Below are 20,364 nucleotides of genomic sequence, written 5' to 3' on the forward strand. Positions count from 1 at the left end.
GTTTGCCTGGGAAGAGTACTGGGAGTGCTTTTTGGCTGAGTAGAGATACTGTCTGCCTTCCTGAGTCAAGCAGATCTAGCCCCTTTGCTTTTCTAAAATCCACAAAAGTGGGAGTCTCCCTGCCTGGGCAGAGTGATTGCCAGGCTTTTTGGCTGGGTGGAGCCACTGCTTGACTTCTAAAGTAAAGCTGGTCTCTCTCATATGCTTATCTGAGATGTGGGAAGGTAGAAGTCTCCCTGTCTGGGTATAGTCATTGGGAAGGGCTCTGAGGCTAGGCAGGGAGACTAGCAGTATAGGAACTCAAACTAGGTTGTACTTCCCACCATGCTTCTGAAGGAGATCAGCTCAACTTTGTAGGTGGGCTATGAGGTTTGCAGATATCTCTGATTTGACAACGACAGCTGGCAGGAACAGAGAGGTACTACCAAGATCTGTGCACTGGTCACTATGACCTCTGCCTCCTTTCTTTGTTTCTACCTGATCCCACCTTGTCCACTCATGCCATTTTCCTGGTGTTCCCCATGAACTGAGACTAGAGTGAGCTTCCCATAAAGCATCTTGGAATGCAAGGAAAACTGGATGACTTCCTCAGCTTCTCTTTTCCCCTTGTAGAAATTGTAGGCCCAAGAAAATCCTCTTAATCTGGTACCATGTAGACTTGGAAGACTGATGGAGCAGCACAATCAGTATGAGCCTGTTTCTAACCCTTCTAATTAAAACTGCATTCAGTTCTGTGGAAAACGTGGGTGTCTCAGGCTTGTTGCCAAATGTTGGGGTTTTCAAAAGATTGTTCTAGTCTATAGACAGTTGCTAGTTGAACTTTCTGTAGAAAGTGTAGAGCTTGAGACATCTTATTCTGCCATTTTTCTAATGTCACCCCTCCTATCAGTTTTTTAAATGAAGGGCTTTGCCCTTCAAAGAACACAATGAAAAGTGGTGTTATTTCAAGTAACAATAATTATTGAAATAATGGGAATTACTAAATAAATGCTACATTGGATTTATTTTTGTATGAACACTTGGAAAAAATGTCAAATGAATAAGCAAATGTGTCTTAATTATCCCAAATTATTCATTAGAATTAAATAATGGAAAAGTGTGTAACGATATAGTATTGAGCCAGGTAAACCAGACACCAAAAATTACTATATTATCGTAGATTCTATACCAAATGTGATTAGCTGGTTATTATCATGTGCTACTGTTTTCACTGAAACCTCAAGAATGACTTTTAAATACTTCACCAGCCAAAAATTCTCTGTATGTAAAAGTGATAAGTGGAATTAATGAATATTCCTCTAGATTGTTTAATAATCCAATTACAAAGAGAAATGACTCACATGAACACATTGGAAAAAGACTTAAATTTCTTGCCACTTTAAGATAGTGACTTTACTGATCATATTATAAATGCATAATACAACACTGCAATGACGACATCAAAGACAAACTGGTCAATGAGTGTCATCAATTGAGATGGTATTTAAGATTGATCACAGCCAAAGAAAACTTGAAATGACCTGATTCCTTACAGCTCACATAAATAAAGAAACTTGGTAGACGTTTACCTGAATTTGACAATTCCAAAAATTTTCATGATATTGCCAAAATAATTTATAGAGCTGAAAGAAATTTTTTTAAAGTTTAACGACTAAAGACAATAATAATCCAAATTCAATGAACTCTGCTAAAAGAAAGACTGCATTTTCTATCTTTTCTATAGAAAATAAACAATTGCCATACAAAAAGGCTATCAAAGAGTGTGCAGCTACAAAATGCAAGCAAAAATAGTATCATATAGGTGGGTAGAGCAGGTTATAAACAAAATATTTATGGTTTATTTATAGATTTATGATGTGTTCTATTTTTAGATGCCTTTAAAATTTATCATTTGTTGTGTTTTTTGTCCTTCTAAATTAATTTTTGTCTTTAATATTGTATTTACAACTTCGTATTTTTTTAAAAAGAAGATTCCTTAAATGATATGAGCTTCAGACCCGTGAAACCATAGGTTTGTCCCTGCTCTAATCTTAGGCTTCCTTTCAGTTTAGGAAGGTCCCTTCATTTTCCCTCTTTGGACCTTTTCCTTCTTGCCTGGAGCCAATGATAGAAGGCCAGAAGGCAACTTCTGTTCTAGGAGTAATTATACTTTTGTCCTCTGGAGCATTGGAGACCAAAAGACTGGAGGGAATGCAAGGAAGTATGTGTGTGGGTGGAATGTTGTGAGTATATTTGTGAGGGGAAAATATACTTCCATCTTGCATCTTGCCAGACTTAGATGCCTACCCATTGCTCTGCCAGCTCCTGATCTCCTGTTTGTTCGCCATGACATTCAGAGTCATCTCTAAGGCAAAAATTAAAGAACAAAATGAGTGCCTTACTTGGTCATGTGACTTGTTGATTTATTTATTGAGTCCCTCTTCTGCCTGCACAACACTGTGCTATGCACAAGTGTAGGTTTCAAAGGTCTTACCTTTAGAGATGGACCTTAGGCTATGTGTGGAGGTTGGAGGAGGGAGCTCAGGTGGTCCCTGCAAAAGCTATGTCTTTTTCTACTTTATATGCTAGACTTTGATATGATATAAGATTGTCTGAAAGAAGCTTCTAGCGCTCAAAAGGATTTTGAAAATCATTAATCTTAAAGACATTTTAAACTAATGACTTGCCGGGTTTCTTAAGAACCAGTCCAACTTCTATTCCAGGCTCGCTGTTGCCAGCTCACAGTATGCATTCTCTATTCCAGCCACTAAAATCCGCTCTTCTGTTCTCAAACATGGCATACTCTCTCACTTTTGCCTTGCACATGCTCTTCCTTCTCTACGAGTGTGTCTTCTTCCCTTTTGGGAGAGACAAATTCCTTTCACCTTAAGTCTTAGCTTAAATGCTGCTTCTGCCTAGTGCCCCTTTCACATTTCCTCTTTCCTCTTTCCCTTTGGCAAGGCCATGCAATGATTTATTTATTTGAATCAATTTTGGCACAGGACTGCGACATTGTCTCATAGCTGTTCATCCAGTTTCCTAATAATGAGTTTTTCATTGGCTCTTGTCTTGTTAATCTTGTATCACTGGGACCTAGCTTGGTATTTAGTATACAGCAGGGGCTCAAAGAATGGAATGAATGAAGAAAAGATAAAAAATAAGTCAAGCTAAACTAAGCTATATTTACCAAGTTAAAGTCATACTTCCCTGAAAAGGCATTTCCTGAGTTACAAACTCCTAAGTTGTGTTTGTATTAAACAGATGAATTGTGAGCTGTGTTTTGTCTTTATTCTCCTCTCCCCCTACCTGATTCAGACAGCCTTTGCCTATCCACGTGTTGTTCTCCTCTGGTAAGTTCTGGGAATTGTATGATGCAATAGTTCTTTGCTACCAATTCCTTCTATCCTTTGAAATGAGAGCATGCAGAGGATGTATTTGCCCATTTCTTTTAATGACTTTTTCCCCAACACTTATTTTGCTATGGAAAATCTAATCTTCCTTCTTTTCAGGTGTCTTAGATCAGTCCCTTTTCTCTTCCATTGTTGCATTTCTGAGATGATATCCTCAAAATAATGCATGGCTTAAGAATCATGTGAAGACTACATTTTTATCAAGAAAAGAGAAGGTTGCTTTGAACATACTTTTATGCAACAAACATTTAGTATGGGCTGTGGTGGGTAATGGGGTCACAGAGATGACCGGGACAGAGAGCATCCCTGACACCACAAAGCCTATAGCCTAGCTGGGGAGACAGGAATAAAGAGCTATCCAGACAAGTGACCCTACTATGACTGAGAATTAGGACTGTGGTAAATGCATGAACACCCAGTCCAGGGCACTATACTACTCAAGAACAAGAGCTCTCTGGTCTGAAGATGTGAAGGTGAATAAGGAGGCGTGGGTAATGTGGAGAAGCTGGATGGAGGAGGGGGAGATTTAAAGACAGACGAAGAAGTATGTCCAGAAACCTTGAGTGCAGAGGAGCCTGAAAAGGTTGAGGAAGAGAAAATTCTGTGATGCAGAAGCAGAGAGGAGTACAGGAAGTGGCAGGAGACCAGGCTCCTTAGCAGAGCAAAGCAACAAAGCCGTCCTGTCAGCCTTGAAGCCCTTAGCGCTCTCCAGAGGTTCTTCTTCAGATTAAATTTCTTTCTGTTTTGCTTTTTCTGTTATTATGAATATAGTGATACTATGTTACCCTTCCCCCTCCTCAAATGTAATGCAGTTTTGCTATCATATGGGCTACTTAGGCATCTGTGGGCTGGTGTGGAACTCTGACATCATTTCTGGGTTTGGTTCTAGTGAATAATTCCTCTTGAAATCCAAACAGTGTTCTGGTGCACCTTGTTTTTACATTGGTGAGTGACTGCATTACTAGACATTCACTAGTATCTGTGAATACTGCTTAGGGGTAAACATTAAACTCATTCCAAATAGAAAATGATAAGCTCCTTCTGCCTGCCAAGGAAATTGTGGTTTTCATAATTTTATTGCTGAAGAAATAGTTGTCATGGCAATAATTTATATGCCTTTGAACAGCCATTGGGTACGTACTATGAATGGTGAGCTTTCAGTGCACCAAGAAAGCACTGCCTGATGAGGATTTTGTTCAGTGCTTTGTTGGAGGTGGTATATTTCCCTGGTTTTCATGACATAATTGATTGAGTCTTTAGAAATTCAGGTAATTTCTATATGTATTCATTTAACATCCTCAAGATGTTCTTTTATGTCAGAAATTGTTTGTTTGCTACTTTGTGCTTAAGCTCATGCTCAATGCCTTCAATCATATGGGTTGGCAGTTTGCACCTGTGAGATTCAAATCTTAGCACCTCTGAAATAATTTTACTGAATCCAACCGTACTACTTCATACTTGCATTGCTGTAAAGAAATGCCTACAGCTAGATAATTTATAAGAAAAGAAGTTTAACTAGCTCCTGGGTCTGCAGGCTGTACAGGAAGCAGAGTGGCATCTGCTTCTGAGGAGGCCTCAGGAGGCTTACAATCATGGCAGAAGGTGAAGCAGGAGCAGGCACATCATATGGGGAAAGCAGGAGTGAGAGTGGTGGAGGGAGGAAGTGCCACACACTTGTAAATGACCAAATCTCACAGTTACTCACCATCTTCATGACTCAAATACTTCCCACCAGGTCCCACCTGTATCATGGGGATTATAATTCAACATGAGACTTGGGTGGGAGCAAATACTCAAACTATATCACCATCAAATATTTTTGAGTACCTACTGTGAGCATGACACAAATCTAGGCCCTGCAGAAGATAGAATGGACAAGAAGACTCGTGCCTAAAACCGTAGCAGCTTAAATTTTTAAACCAGATCTAGACATAAGTTGATGTTACGATTAATATGGAGTAGCGTTACTGTGAGTTAGAATTTGTAGCACATGCTACATGAGAGTAAGGTTGGTGTGTGTGGATTGGAAGTCACAGGTGAATTTTCTATATTCCTTTCTGGTTCATTTTCTTATTACTCTCCTTGTAAACAAGAGGCAGCATAACGTCATCATTAAGAGCAGAATCTGGGATGCCTGCATTTAAGCACTTTTTCTTTCTTCTTTGTGACCCAGTTTCCCCCTGTAAAATATTGTTATAAAACTATTTTCTTTAAGGATCCATTTGGAGTCTAAATGAGTTGGCAGTGACAAAGTTCTTAGAGCTGCGATAGTACATGTTAATGTTTCCATTAAAGGATGGTGGCAGCTTCAGGCACATCTTGGTTTCCTGATTTAGTCCAACTGTGGCTCTTTCTAATCAGTAAATTGTCTCAGAAAGAGGGACACACTCATTTATTCATCTATCCATACATCTAGTAGTTAGTTATTCAGTAATCATAAATTGGAAACCTTGGGTTTAGGTGTTGGATATGTAGTAATGAATAGCTTGAGTGAAGAAAGGAGGAAAATCAGTGGTTGTGGTCTTTTGGGATTTCATGGAGAGTAAAATTGCAAAAATAAATGTGGGGACTGATGTCAGACTGCCAACATTTTATTTTTTCAAGTAAGGATGTCAATAAGAAACAACCATCATTTGGTATCACCATATTTTAACCCCGAAACATCAAGGAAAACATAATACCAGAAAAAATGAGTCTGTAAAGTGAAATAAATTTATGTTGGAAACAAGAGTTAACTGCGTTTACCTGGCACATGACAGTGCTCAACAATAATCTGTTGAACGAACATGCCACTTCCTTGTTTTCCCCAGGATTTTCAGACCAAAGAAGCTTTATTTGCAAACCAATATTTAGGAGGATGGAAAAAAAATGGGCTTCCAGTTGTGTATTTGGATTAGTAGATTCGTAGACATCTTTTACTGCATGCGTCTTCAAGGAGAAAACTGGATGCAAAGGTGTAAGGTTATCTGATTAACAGATGGTGGTGATTGATGGCCAAATAAAAAAGATTATTGGAGATAAGGCTTAGAGTGTTCTTTTACAAATTATGGGGATCAATTTTATTTCATAAATCAAAATTTTTATGATTGTTGTGATTTTTATATGCTTTGTGGTTGAGGGATATATTCTTGAGACTTTAAACAGAAGTTTTATGGTTAACAGTTAAAAATCTCAGAAAGCACATTGCTTGCTCTCAGTAAAAATAACAAGACAGAACTGTACTGGTATAATATGAGAGACCTTTTATTCAACAGGATAAGCTTTTATCATTGCCCTTTGTTCACTGTGATCCTCTTTTCAAGGAATGTTACTATTTTCTCACCTTTTATTCTTTATCTTTCTAGAACCCCGTTATAATAGATTTATGCCAGCAGGATGCTTCCTTCTAAGGCTTATTAGATAGACCAGGTAATATATTTTTTCTTAATTTTAACCAAGGCTGAATAATTTTTTTCTAAACTCATAGGTGGGTGATGAAAAATGAGAACACATGGACACAGAAAGGGGAGTACTAAACACTGGGGTCTATTGGGGGGAAAAGGGGAGGGCCAGTGGGAGGGGGAGGTGGGGAGGGATAGCCTGGGGAGAAATGCCAAATGTGGGTGAAGGGGAGAAGAAAAGCAAAGCACACTGCCATGTGTGTACCTACGCAACTGTCTTGCATGCTATGCTCATGTACCCCAAAACCTAAAATCCAATAAAAAATTAAAAAAAAAAAAATAATAATAATTTCCACTGGCACCACTGACCAGAAAATGGTTTAATCCAACTGATTTCTTAAGGATGAAAGTGACAACATTTCTTTACATGTCTATATCTAAACTGATGGTGACTTTTTGCTTTTGAAAAGTGCCAAAATTTGAAGAACAGCAAATTAGTGTGGGATCAGCAAAGGAAAAGGGTGTAACTCTCTACCTGTGATCCTCCTGATAAACTTGGACTTCCTGGGGCTAGGAGAGACTGACTTATGAATAGCATAAGACTCTGTGAGGAAGAGGTCAAGTTGCAGACTGCAGGAATGAGGAGTCATATTTCCTGAGAGTAAGAGAGTTTCTCCTTAAAGTCTGTCTTCAGTGAGCAGTAACCAATCCGAATGACCATACTACCAAAGCCCATCAGTTTGACAACCTCAGCTTCTTTGAGACACAGAAATCAAATTTTCTTCAATCAAATGGCATAAAAATTATTTAAACCTTCTATTTGTTTCCAACTTTCCTATGATGAAAATATTTTTATAATTTCTGGAATGTCCCTAACACAAAGAAATAATAAATGCTTGAGGTTATGAATAGCCCAATTACCTTGATTTGATCATTATGCACTGAGTTCTTGAATCAAACTGTCACATGTGCTTTATGAAAATGTACAACTATTTTGTATCCATAATGATTAAAATTTTTTTAAAATGGAAGGAAATATTGTATGCATTTTATAATTAAAAGGTCAAGCTGAGGAATATATGTCAAAGACCTAGTTCAGCTGGGAACAGTGGCACACACCTGTAATCCTAGCACTTTGGGAGGCTAAGGCGGGTGGATCACTTGAGGTCAGGAATTTGAGACCAGCCTGACCGACATGGCAAAACCCTGTCTCTGCTAAAAAAAAAAAAAAAAAAAAAAAAAAAAAAAGAAAAGAAAGAAAGAAAATACAAAATTATCTGGGCATGGTGGCGCATACCTGTAATCCCAGCTACTTGGGAGGCCGAGGCAGGAGAATCACTTGAACCCAGGAAGCAGAGGTTACAGTGAGCTGAAATCACACTGTTGCACTCCAGCCTGAACAACAAGAGGGAAACTTTGTCTCAACAACAACAAAAGACCTAGTTCATAGAGTAATTCACATTTTCACTCAAAATCTACTTACCCTTACTCTAGACACCATTTTAATGCCTTGAATTATTTGTTTTGTTAGCTCATATCCTTAGAAAAGGAGTAGGCAGTAGAGGGTGAAGAACTCGCAGTTGTAAAAGCAAACTCCAATTACAACTTAAGAAAAAGTGAAGCCTGATGCAAGAAAAGTGGCAAAATATTCTAAATCACAAACACTAAAAAATAATCTCACTAATTCTAAGTATGGGGCATAAACCTTAGTGTTGTTTGATTCTCTTCTCCATAATTGTAATATTTTATCTAGAATATGTTGATTAAGAGGACAAGATGTGCGTAATTTTTTTCTAAATTTTAAACATGTATAAAAAGAAATTTAAGAAGAAACTGTTTTTATATGGGTAGTTCTTTGCTTATGCTGGGGAGTTTTGTTAAGTGAAATATGTTTGTAAGAGACAGGATTATCGTTAAATTTATCATAGCTCTCTCCCCAAAATCTTCTCCTTTTCTCTTCTATAATCACGCCTCTACTTAGGAGTCAAGGAGAAGCAGCCAAAGAAAAAGTTATCAGACTGAAGCTGCAGGCCTATTTTATGTTATCCGAGGAAGAAAATGTAGAATATTTATTCTTCTTTCCATGGTGACATCTTTCAGAATCTAAAAGAAAGACAGGATTTATGTGCTATGGGTGGTGATCAAGTAGACACTACCGTTTATTTGCTAAATTGCACTAAGTGTGAGCTACCCCAATATATTTTCTCAGGCATTTTCCTGGTTTATAGTATTTTCACTTTTTTGGTTTCTCAAATCAGGTCATCTTAGCTGCAGCATACGGAGGCTTGGGTGTCAGGGACCAACTCAAAGCCTCCTTTTCCGTGACTTGGTTACTTCACACATAATGATGTCTACATTTTTTGTCTTCTGGAATACTGGTAGTTTATGCTACATAACTTAATCCATTCTTAGCCACTGGGTTCCGTTGTAGCTTTTCCATTTTCCTTTTCATGGCACTGAGATTGATTCAGATTATAAGCAACACAAGGGCAACTTACAATACTTCTGAGTCGCCCACAAAGACTAGCTAAGATCTGTGCACACAGTTAGTATTCAGTAAATATATGATTACCAGTTAATGTATTATGATGTAAGTTTCAGACAGAACCAAATAAGAAAATGGATGGAGAACTAAAGGTGTATATGATATGCACATTATCATATTTTGAATAAACTTACATATTATACTATACCTTGAATCAAAAATAACTTAATGTGGTTAAATATATCAATTTGCTTTTTATCTAGACTGCTTACTTGAAATTTCCCTGATTATTAACAGAGACGTCAAGAACTATGAGTGCTTACATTAAAATAGCTAAAACATTGTGATGTTTGAAAAGGGTTCTGTGAAGTCTCTATAGATCTGTATACTTTCAAACACTAGGCAAAGATGATTAATTTTATATGTTCTTTACAGCACATATATGTCCTGTGATAATTATACTAGTTATAATCTCTTTATACTCTCTTCTTATCTCTACCCTGGTTATAATTTGTTGCTGCTGTTTTTTTTTTGTTGTTGTTGTTGTTATTTTTTGAGACAGAGTTTCGCTCTTGTTGTCCAGGCTGGAGGGCAATGGCGCAATCTTGGCTCACTGCAAACTCCACCTCTGGCATTCAAGCAATTTTCCACTTATAATTCAAAATGCAGCAACAACTGCAGTGGTAAATTTATGCTTAATCTTGGCCTAAAGTTTAGAAAATTGTCCATAGTACAGAAACTAGTATTGTCTTTTATTTTTAAATTGCCAATCTGTTATGGACCCATACTACTTTTGTGAAATATGATAAAAATGAATTTGAATGTCGTCATAATGTGAAATTTCTTTTTAAAAGATTTTATTGTAAGTTGACAATTTATATTTGCATAGTTTATGGGGTACAAAGTGATGTTATGATCTATGAATATAATATAAAATAATTAAATCAATCTAATTTGCATATTTATCACTTCAAATACTTATAATTTATTTTCCTTTCTCCTTTTTTTTAGTCCACAGCTTCCACTTGGCCTCTCTTACTTATCTTTTTTTTTTCTGGTAAGAGCACATGAAATATACTCTTAGCAGTTTTGAAATATACCATGCACTATTATTGTATAAATACAAATTATTCAAATTACCATGCTGTGCAATAAGCATTCAATAAGAAAGTTTTTTCCTCCCAATTGAGATTTTGTACCGTTTCTATTTTTATGTTTATGTCATTGAACATCAGTAACAAACAGTTTGCAAGCTGGTATATGTCTACAGATAGGATGAAACAGCACTGGTTTATAAGACATTATGGCTAAAGGGCTTGCCTGCAATCACCCTATTAAGCTACTGAATATCTACAGGAATCATGTAGGCTGTGGGAATCTTCAAGTCACAGAGAACAGCCTTTGTCATTAGACAGAACTGGTATACTTATTCTTTCTCTTCCCTTTGGTAGCTCCTTGTCCACAGGTGTCTTATTTACCTCATTAGCCCCAATTTCCTTATCTCTAAAATGAGGATACTAACTGTGTCAGCCAATCAGGGTCTAGGAATTTTGAAAGGAGAAGTTAAGTATAAAATTATAAACTAAAACAGAGGATTGATGTAGTGAGGGATTGGCTAATAGGATATGAAAAGAGCTGGGCGTGGTGGCTCATGCCTGTAATCCCAGCACTTTGGAAGGCTGAGGTGGGTGGATCACGAGGTCAAGAGTTCAAGACCAGCCTGGCCAACATGGTGAAACCTCATCTCTACTGAAAATACAAAAATTAGCTGGGCGTAGTGGCAGGTGCCTGTAATCGCAGCTACTCAGGAGGCTGAGCCAGAGAATTGCTTGAGCCTAGGAGGCAGAGGTTACAGTGAGCTGAGATCATGCCACTGCACTCCAGCCTGGGCAACAGAGTGAGACTCCATCTCAAAAAAAAAAAAAAACCCGAAAAAACAAAAGGCTATGAAGAGAACTCTGTAGAACACAGGAATAATAGATGGGAAGAGCAGCCACTACCCCTAGAACTGAGGTAGAGCACCCAAAGAAACGACCTCTCCAGGGCTGCACTCCAGATGTCATTGAAAAGGAGCCCTCCAGGGTTGTGGCTCACTGGATTGCAAAGAACTCACTGTGGTGCCAAGCTTGCAGAACCTGCTGGAATCCACTGTCTGAGGTTCCAGGGGAATTTTCTGTAAAGCTGCCTTAAAGGATATCAGGGGAAGCGCCTGGGTACTTAAACATGGAGTCTCTCTAATCCTGCTTTCTAGTTTCCCTTCCAAAATACCTCCAATTCTAATTACACTTTGCTAAGAAGCAGGTCAAGTCTCTGGGTAGAGTGTGACAAATTCTCAAGTCCCTTGAAGATTTTTTTAGAATCTGGGGGAAGTGAGGAGAGAGTGAGGGAGGTAATACAGCTACTGAAAGTGTTGAGGCTGTTCTCCAGAAGGATTTAGGGTTCATTTTCAGCAACATGCTGAAAATATGATTAGCTTGGTAGTTTCTAAGCTACATCCCAAAGGAAATATTAATTTGATTTCTTTGGGTTGCAAGAAACATAAACCAACCCTTCTGAGCTTAAAGAAAAAAGGAATTAATTGAAAAGATACTAGGGAAGTTTGTGAAATTACAGGAAGAGTTTGGAGTTCCTTCCAAACTCCAAGTTGGAAGAAAAGGTCCTTGTATAACTCTGGGGGTTTCAACAGTGGAAATTAATGTCTTCTGTAGTCAAACTCATAAACTCAACTCAGTTCCTGTAAATATCAATCCGCAAGCCTCACAATTAGGTATAGGAGAAAGGCTCTGACTGATCCAGCTTGGGCAAGATGGATACCTTGCCTGGATTCTCCATTGATGGCCCAGGACACAGGGTCACATGGTATGGTCTTGACCAGCAGAGGGTTGAACAGAGTAACAAGACTAGAACTGGAAATGCTGACAGCCTTTTGAGCCAGGAAGTCAATGAAGAGAGGGCTGCAGAAAGAAGTTTTACCGGTAGCCCAATGTTGCCCATAGAATGTTGAAAAACTATCTGAGAGCCGCTAGACTCATTCCCACTTGTGATAGCTGATTTTCATTTGGAATCTTCACTTTGTGACTAGCTGAATTTCCATTTCCATCAGATAAAGCCTGGCAATAATGAACATCTTCCTGATAACTCTCTCATGCTTTTCTAAGGAGCTGAAAGTGGTAATTAATGCAAAAACTGTGTTTATTGGTTCGTGAAATTGAGTGCGTGCCATCCTTTGATACTTTGTCTCCTTGAAAGTGAAGGTTTGGGAGGGGGCGGGAAACACACTGCACATTAAAGACTCAATTTATTTGACAAGATGCTACAACAAAGACAACCTCATGTATATTAAAATCTTGGCTCTTCCTTGCTTTGCCAAAGTAGAGTTGACAGAGCAAGGAACAAGTGTCTTCCCCATTCCCTTCCCTCCAGAGCTCCAACCCCTTCCTTCACATTGCTTTTAATAAGGTAGCCACAGGTTTGGGATGACACTGTCTATTTCACTCAAGGACACAGTTCAGACTTCATCATCCCAGACTCCTGTTACTCAGAGTTCTTAGTAAGAGGCTGAGGTGAGCAATTTTGTCTGATCGATTCCTCAAAGCCCTCAAGGAGTCACCAAGTCATGGAGGTCTAGAAGACCCCATATGCAGCAGAAGAAAGTAGTAAACTGTGTTTAAGAGAAATTCTAAAACAGGGAGCCTCGTAGTTGGAAGCTCTAAGTCTCCTTTTCCTTTCAGCATTTTATGGTATGAGTTTTGGTTGTTGCCAAATCTGCATTTCACAGGGTTTTATGATCAAACATACCATATCATGCATAACACGCAAGCACCAATAAAGATGTGGCTTATGATACAGTACCCCGATGATGGTAGGGTGAATAAAAGCCCTCAAGATGTCAGGTCCAGCTGGGTGCAGTGGCTCATGCCTGTAATCCCAACATTTTGAGAGGCTGAGGTGGGTGGATCACTTGAGGCTAGGAGTTCGAGAACAGCCTGGCCAACATGGCAAAACCCTGTCTCTAATAAAAATACAAAAAATTAGCTGGGTATAGTGGCAGGCACCTGTAATTTCAGCTACTTGGGAGGCTGAGGCAGAATTGCTTGAACCCAGAAGATGGAGGTTGCAATGAGCTGAAATTATGCCATTGCACTCTAGCGTGGGTGACAGAGAGAGACTCTGTCTCAAAAACAAAAACTAAAAAACAAAACAAAACAAAAAAAAACGTCAGGTCCTAATTCCTGGAACCTGTAAATGTTACCTTATCTGGAGAAATGTTCTTTGCAGATGTGATTACTTTAAGGTTCTTGAGATGCGGGAGATTATCCTGAATTATTTGGGTGGGCCCTAAATGCAATTACATATATCTTTATAAGAGGAAGGTAGAGGGAGGAAACACACACACACACACACACACACACACACACACACACACACACGCACACACCGAGGAGGCAATGTGACTACAGAGAAAGAGATCGGAGTAATGGGTCCAGAAGGCAAGGAATGCTGACAGCCACTGGAAACTAGAGGAAGAGATGGGTTCTTTGAGCAAACTTCTCAAAGCTTAAGTAAGCTCAGGGAAGCATTGGAGACCTGGATTAGAAATAATAGGGAAGAGACTTGAATTGTCTTGAAATTTGAAAACTTTTAGAATTGGAATAAGCAGATGATTTTGAACTTGAGACACTAATAATAACAGAAAGAAGTTAAAACAACAAATACCAATTTAAAAACTTTAGTTAAACAGGAATCTTACTCTTGCAGCAAAGAACATATTAAGGATGTTTCCTCCCCACTCTGGTCTAATTTTTAGAGGGCCACAAAGGAGCCACCAGAAAGATAAAAAAGAGTTGTAAGGGCGAGAAAGCCATGAAATTACACAGTGTTGAATTGTACGTCAAAGGATCCTGGCATGTGGAGCTGAACAGGATCAATTGGATCAGCAGTCTACTAAGATTTTTAGTGAATTGGGTTGGTAAAGTCATCACAAGCTGAGATTTTTAAAAACTGACGATTATAAATCAGCCTGAAGGCTATCAAATTATGCCAGCAGAACATGGGCTGAAAAAGCTGTGTAGGCTTCAAGGAGAGGACATTACCCAATGCTCAGTTCAAATATGAAGATAATAGAAAACTCACAGGGAACAGAGCCAGGGGCTACAGAGAGCTACAGACAAGAGAAATAAAGCTGAAGCAGAATCCAACAATGGATGTCTTCCATTGCTAAGTCAGCGGGTGTATACTACTTCTTCCTGGAAAGATTTCTTATTGCTACAGACCATGGCTACTAAATAGCTTCCCTTCTTCCATTTACATAAAATAATTTTTTTTTTTTTGAGACGGAGTTTCGCTCTTGTTACCCAGGCTGGAGTGCAATGGCGTGATCTTGGCTCACCGCAACCTCTGCCTCCTGGGTTCAGGCAGTTCTCCTGCCTTAGCCTCCTGAGTAGCTGGGATTACAGGCACGCGCCACCATGCCCAGCTAATTTTTTGCATTTTTAGTAGAGACGGGGTTTCACCATGTTGACCAGGATGGTTTCAATCTGTTGACCTCGTGATCCACCCGCCTTGGCCTCCTAAAGTGCTGGGATTACAGGCTTGAGCCACCGCGCCTGGCCCATAAAATAAATTTTAATTGGAATATAGGTCAGTGGCCCATGAGACAATGCACACATCTGTCCCTGACGGAGAGTATTCTACACCACCAGGGTATCCTGGACTTTGTCCTAGACACAGTGACTGGATAGGACTTTAGTTCAACATCCTTGGAAAGGCAATGAGGGTGCTTTATGTGTAGGAAGAAGGGTATATCAGAGAGGCAGGCTGTAGCCAAGATGGCTGGATGCCAATAGGTATTTGTACTTTCCTTTCCATACTGTAGCTGGGAGATGGTGTCTTGCCAGGGGGCATTGTTACCAGTCTCACCTGTTTCAAGTTGTGGTCATGTGATCAGTACTCACCAAAAAAAATATGAAAGGAAGTGATGCATATCATTTCTGGTTTAAGAAATGAGCATGCCTTCTCTGCCGTCTCTCCTTTTGCCTGGATGCAGTAAACTCTGAGATCTGAGGAAATACAGAGCCACAAGATGGCAGGAATGAGGGTCTCTGAATTGCTGCACAAGGGACAAACTTCCACCAACCAGAAATTCTCACATTGGTGTGTGACACAAGAGAAGGAAACATCTTTTTTGTTAAGCTACTATATTTTAGGATTTATTATACCATTAGTATATTAGTATTAGTATGTCATTAGTAGTATTATAGTATTAGTATCACACTAATGCATATTATCATATGCACATACCATCCATACACACACACACACAAACATACACACCCTACATACTACTCACAGCCACAAACACGTACATAAAACACACATATTTTCTTATGCCTTGCTGGGAGCCTCAGGGACTTCTATGCTGTGCAACACATGTCCCAGGAGGTCCCCATATCCATGACACTCTGGATCACTGAAGGGATAGTTATAGTTAAGAGAACAAGTTATTGATTAACAGACTGATACTGCAGTTTGGGATCTACCAACATACTTTGCTCTCTTGAATCTTCTTTCTTTGTAAAGGTCAGGAGCCCTCTTGCTATACATGAATATGGGTGGATGAGAAGTTGAAATAGAAGGAGGTTGTACTAATTCTTTTTCACAGTGCTATAAAGACCTCCTGAGACTGGGGAATTTATAAGGAAAAGAGGTTTAATTGACTCACAGTTCTGCATGGATCTGGAGGGCCCAGGAAATGTACAATTATGGTGGAAGGAAAAGCAGGCATGTCTTAGATGGCATCAGGTGAGAGAGAGAGCTAGGGAAGCCACCACTTATAAAACCATCAGATCTCCTGAGAGCTCACCCACTTTCATGAGAACAGCATGATGAGAATGATTTATGTTCCTTTGGGTGTACATAGAGTAATGGGATTGCTGGGTCAAATGATATCACTAGTTCTAGATCCTTCAGGAATCACCACACTGTCTTTCATAATGGTTGAACTAATTTACGCTCCCACCAACAGTGTAAAAGTGTTCCTATGTCTCCATATCCTCTTCAGCATGTTGTTTCCTGACTTTTTAATGGTTACCATTCTAATTGGTGTGAAATGGTATCGTATTGTGGTTTTGATTTGCATTTCTCCAATGACCAGTGGTGATTTTTTTCATGTGTTTGTTGGCTGCATAAATGTCTTCCTTTGAAGCTCATGGTTATATGGTAATGAGACCATATAACAACATATATAAAAACAATGAGATTTTATAAGTTCAAATAAATATTTTAAATGCACCCTGTGACCAGTCCTCCTTGAACTCTGGGCAGATGGCCTCGCCATATTAACAAAGATTCTTGAAGACATCAGACACGAACTGGTTTAAATCCTAACTGCTCGTCCAAGCCTGTCTGTAGCATTATCCTTTCTTACACAACTTCAGAAGACTAGAAAACCCTTTTCCTGCCAAACTCTAAATCCAACAACTGTGCTTATGGTTCCATTTCTGTCTAGCTCTTTCTGGAGCTTACCTCATCAACTATTCTCACATTATTTTTTATGTTTACATTCTCCTCGTAGCCTATAAACATGTTTGGGTCTCTTTAAAAACATTTCCCAAACTAAATCTTTAAATCCTGAGCCCACTTCCAGCTCATGTCTTGTCTCTTTCATTCTCCTGATTATCATCAAAGTTCTGGAGTCTTCCATATTCACTATCTCCACCTTACCCCACACTTTTCTTCTATCTCCCACACTTTTCTTCCGTCATTTAGCTGGCCAGCATATCCTGTCCCTAGAATAGACTAATTTATCTAAAATGCAAACCTGATAATAATGTTCATTAAATTTTTTTAAATGGCTTCCTATTGTGTTCAGAATGAAATCTGATGACTTTAGCGTGGCACAAAAAGCTTCTATGGCTTGGTTCTTGCTTGCTTCTCAGTCTTTTCTCCTGGAAATTCGTATATCAATCTGTGGTTCTTGAAAGACATTATTTGGTACTTTATCAAGGTCATTGCTATGGTCTGAATGTTTGTGCCTGCCCCCCATTCATATGTTAAAATCCTAATTCCTAGCCCCCTGAGAAGATGAATTAGGAGCTGGGACCTTAGGGAGGTGATTAGGTCAGGAAGGTGGAGCCCTCAGGAATGAGATTAGTGCCTTTATAAAAGAAGCCCATGGGAGCTTACTCACTCTTTCATCATGTGAGGACACAGTGAGAAGATGGACATCTTTGAACTAGCAAGAGGCCCTTTTCCAGACACCACATCTATCATCACCTTGTTCTTGAACTTCCCAGCCTCCAGAACTGTGAGAAATAAACTTTTGCTGTGACCCAGTTCATGGTACTTTGTTAAAGCAGCCTCAGTTGATGAAGACAATTTTGTGCTGTCCCTCTGCATGGCATGCTGTTTTCTTATCCTTTTCATCTCCACACTGTTTTGTTTTTTTTTTCTACAAGGTAAATAGAGTATGTTCTACTTCTACTCATGGTGCCAAATTCCACTCTGGAGTAAATTCTTTTCAAAAGTTTTCCTGACACTCCTGAAATTCCTTTCTCTGTCCTGACTTCCTTCTCTAGTTTCCATATAACATTTTTTTTTGCCTTTAACTTTCAGCTGGATTATCACACCATAAGGTTACTTTGTATTAACCATGAATTACTTCAAGGAAAAAACTTTTTATCCCCAGCACCTAGAGTAGTACCTTGCACAAACTGGGCATTCATAATTACTTGTGAATAACCAGGCTCAGTGCTCCTATCACATTTTATACAGCATTTCCTCAATGATTTGTGATTATTTTGTTTCTGTATCTTTCTCTAGTACAGTATAAAGGATTCCCAGCCATTTGTACAATTCTACACACAAAATAAGCACTATAAAAATGTTATCTGATGTTGTCTAATGTGAAATTTTTGGTATATTTCAAAATAGTTTTCTTTTTTCTTTTTTTGGTTTTTTTTGAGACAGAGTTTTGCTCTTGTTACCCAGGCTGAAGTGCAATGGCGCAATCTCGGCTCACCGCAACCTCCGCCTCCTGGGTTCAGGCAATTCTCCTGCCTCAGCCTCCCGAGTAGCTGGGATTACAGGCACACGCCACCATGCCCAGCTAATTTTTTGTATTTTCAGTAGAGACGGGGTTTCACCATGTTGACCAGGATGGTCTCGATCTCTTGACCTCGTGATCCACCTGTCTCGGCCTCCCAAAGTGCTGGGATTACAGGCTTGAGCCACCGCGCCCGGCCTCAAAATCGTTTTCTAGATAAAGATTCATTTTAGATTGTATTATAAAAGCTACATGACCTGTTGCTATTTTTATGGTGACCATAAGATTTAAAGAGGGGAAAAAACTTTATACTAATTTTATGAGAACTTCCTCTTCCAGTTATTTTTATTTTCTTAGTTTTTCAGGATTGTTCCTAACAAATGTAAGAAGTTGTACCAATGTCTTCCTAAAAAAAACTGTAAGAAGCAAGAGGCTATCAGAATAGAAAGGAAAGGATAAGAAAAGAAGGCCGGGCACGGTGGCTCACGCCTGTAATCCCAGCACTTTGGGAGGCAGAGGTGGGCGGATCACGAGGTCAAGAGATCGAGACCATCCTTGCCATGATGAAACCCCGTCTCTACTAAAAATACAAAAATTAGCCGGTGTGGTGGCACGTACCTGTAGTCCCAGCTACTCGGGAGGCTGAGGCTGAAGAATCGCTTGAACCCAGGAGGCGGAGGTTGCAGTGAGCCGAGATTGCACCAGTGCACTCCAGCATGGCGACAGAGCAAGAGTCCGTCTCAAAAAAAAAAAAAAAAAAAAAGAAAAGAAAAGAATGAAGGAAGGACAGAGAGGAGAAGAAAAAGAAAAGTATGAACAACAGGTACAGGTGTTGTAGTTCATAAGAAACACTTTAAGGTATCCTTACACATAGTTAAAAACACATATTCAAATATTTATACATTTGAAATAATTGATTACAGATGCACTAGATCTAATACCAACTTGCAAATTTAATCTTTATTAGAGGAAAGGAATGTTTTATCCCCCCATTGGTTAATATCACACTTTGTTATTTGTCACAGTGAATGGGGACTATTTTAATACTAGAATAAAAGAAACATTAGCATTTCCAGCACATCTTAAATACATATTCATAGTCGATGAGTATAATAAATGATTTCTGATGCGTTTTTTCTAATCTGTTCCATTTTTGTATTTTAATGAACACCTTAAATTTGCTGGTTAAGTCTGTTCCGGCAGTTTTGAATTATTTTCCCTGGGAAAATGATTAAGAAAGAAAATCTCTGTTAGGGGAAGAGTGTGCAATAATATGACTTAATCAAACACAAATGAAAGAGGATTAAATTTAATGAAGCAGCTTTATTTCTAAATATTTTTTCTATCTCTTCAATCAAGACAAGGGTCTAATTCTTAAGAGCTTATAATCTAATTGGAGAGGTAGAGCACATACATAAAAAGATGAATGGCTCTAGGGGAAATCCAAATGAGTTGTCCAGACAGTAATGCTACAGATTTCAGAATCTGGAGAAGAGCCCAAAGCCTAGATGGGTAAGTCTTGAACTGATCTTCAAAGAAATGGTGGTGCAGGGGGAGTCTTCAATGGAGTGTTACTGTTAATGTGCACAGGGTTTGTTTTGGGGGTGAGGAACATCTCCTAAAACTATGGTGATAGTTTCACAGCTTTGATTATGATAAAAGCCAGTGAATTATATATTTTGAATTGATGAATTATACAGTATATGAATTACATCCCAGAAAAGCTCATATTAAAAAATATTAGCGATGGTCTTGGCATCAGTTACAGAAATGGGTCTGAGGCTGTTAAGGACATTATGTTTTCCTCTTTTCTTCCTTCTGCTTTTTAATAAAAGGGATGCTGACAGTGCTTAACTTTACAATTGAGTTCACAAGTCACTAGTCCAATAAGAAATTACATCTGAAATAGATGTAGATAACTGTATATCATGAGGATTCCCTGAATTATTGAGATAGACATGTGGATAGACGCAGAGGTTTGTATTTCCTTTTTATATGAGCACATGGGAACAACTTTTTATAAAGAATAGTTACAACAAATTAGGTGGAAGCTTGGTGGTGTTGCCT

This window comes from Callithrix jacchus, chromosome 4, assembly GCF_049354715.1.
Source record: "Callithrix jacchus isolate 240 chromosome 4, calJac240_pri, whole genome shotgun sequence".
Lineage (NCBI taxonomy): Eukaryota > Metazoa > Chordata > Mammalia > Primates > Cebidae > Callithrix > Callithrix jacchus.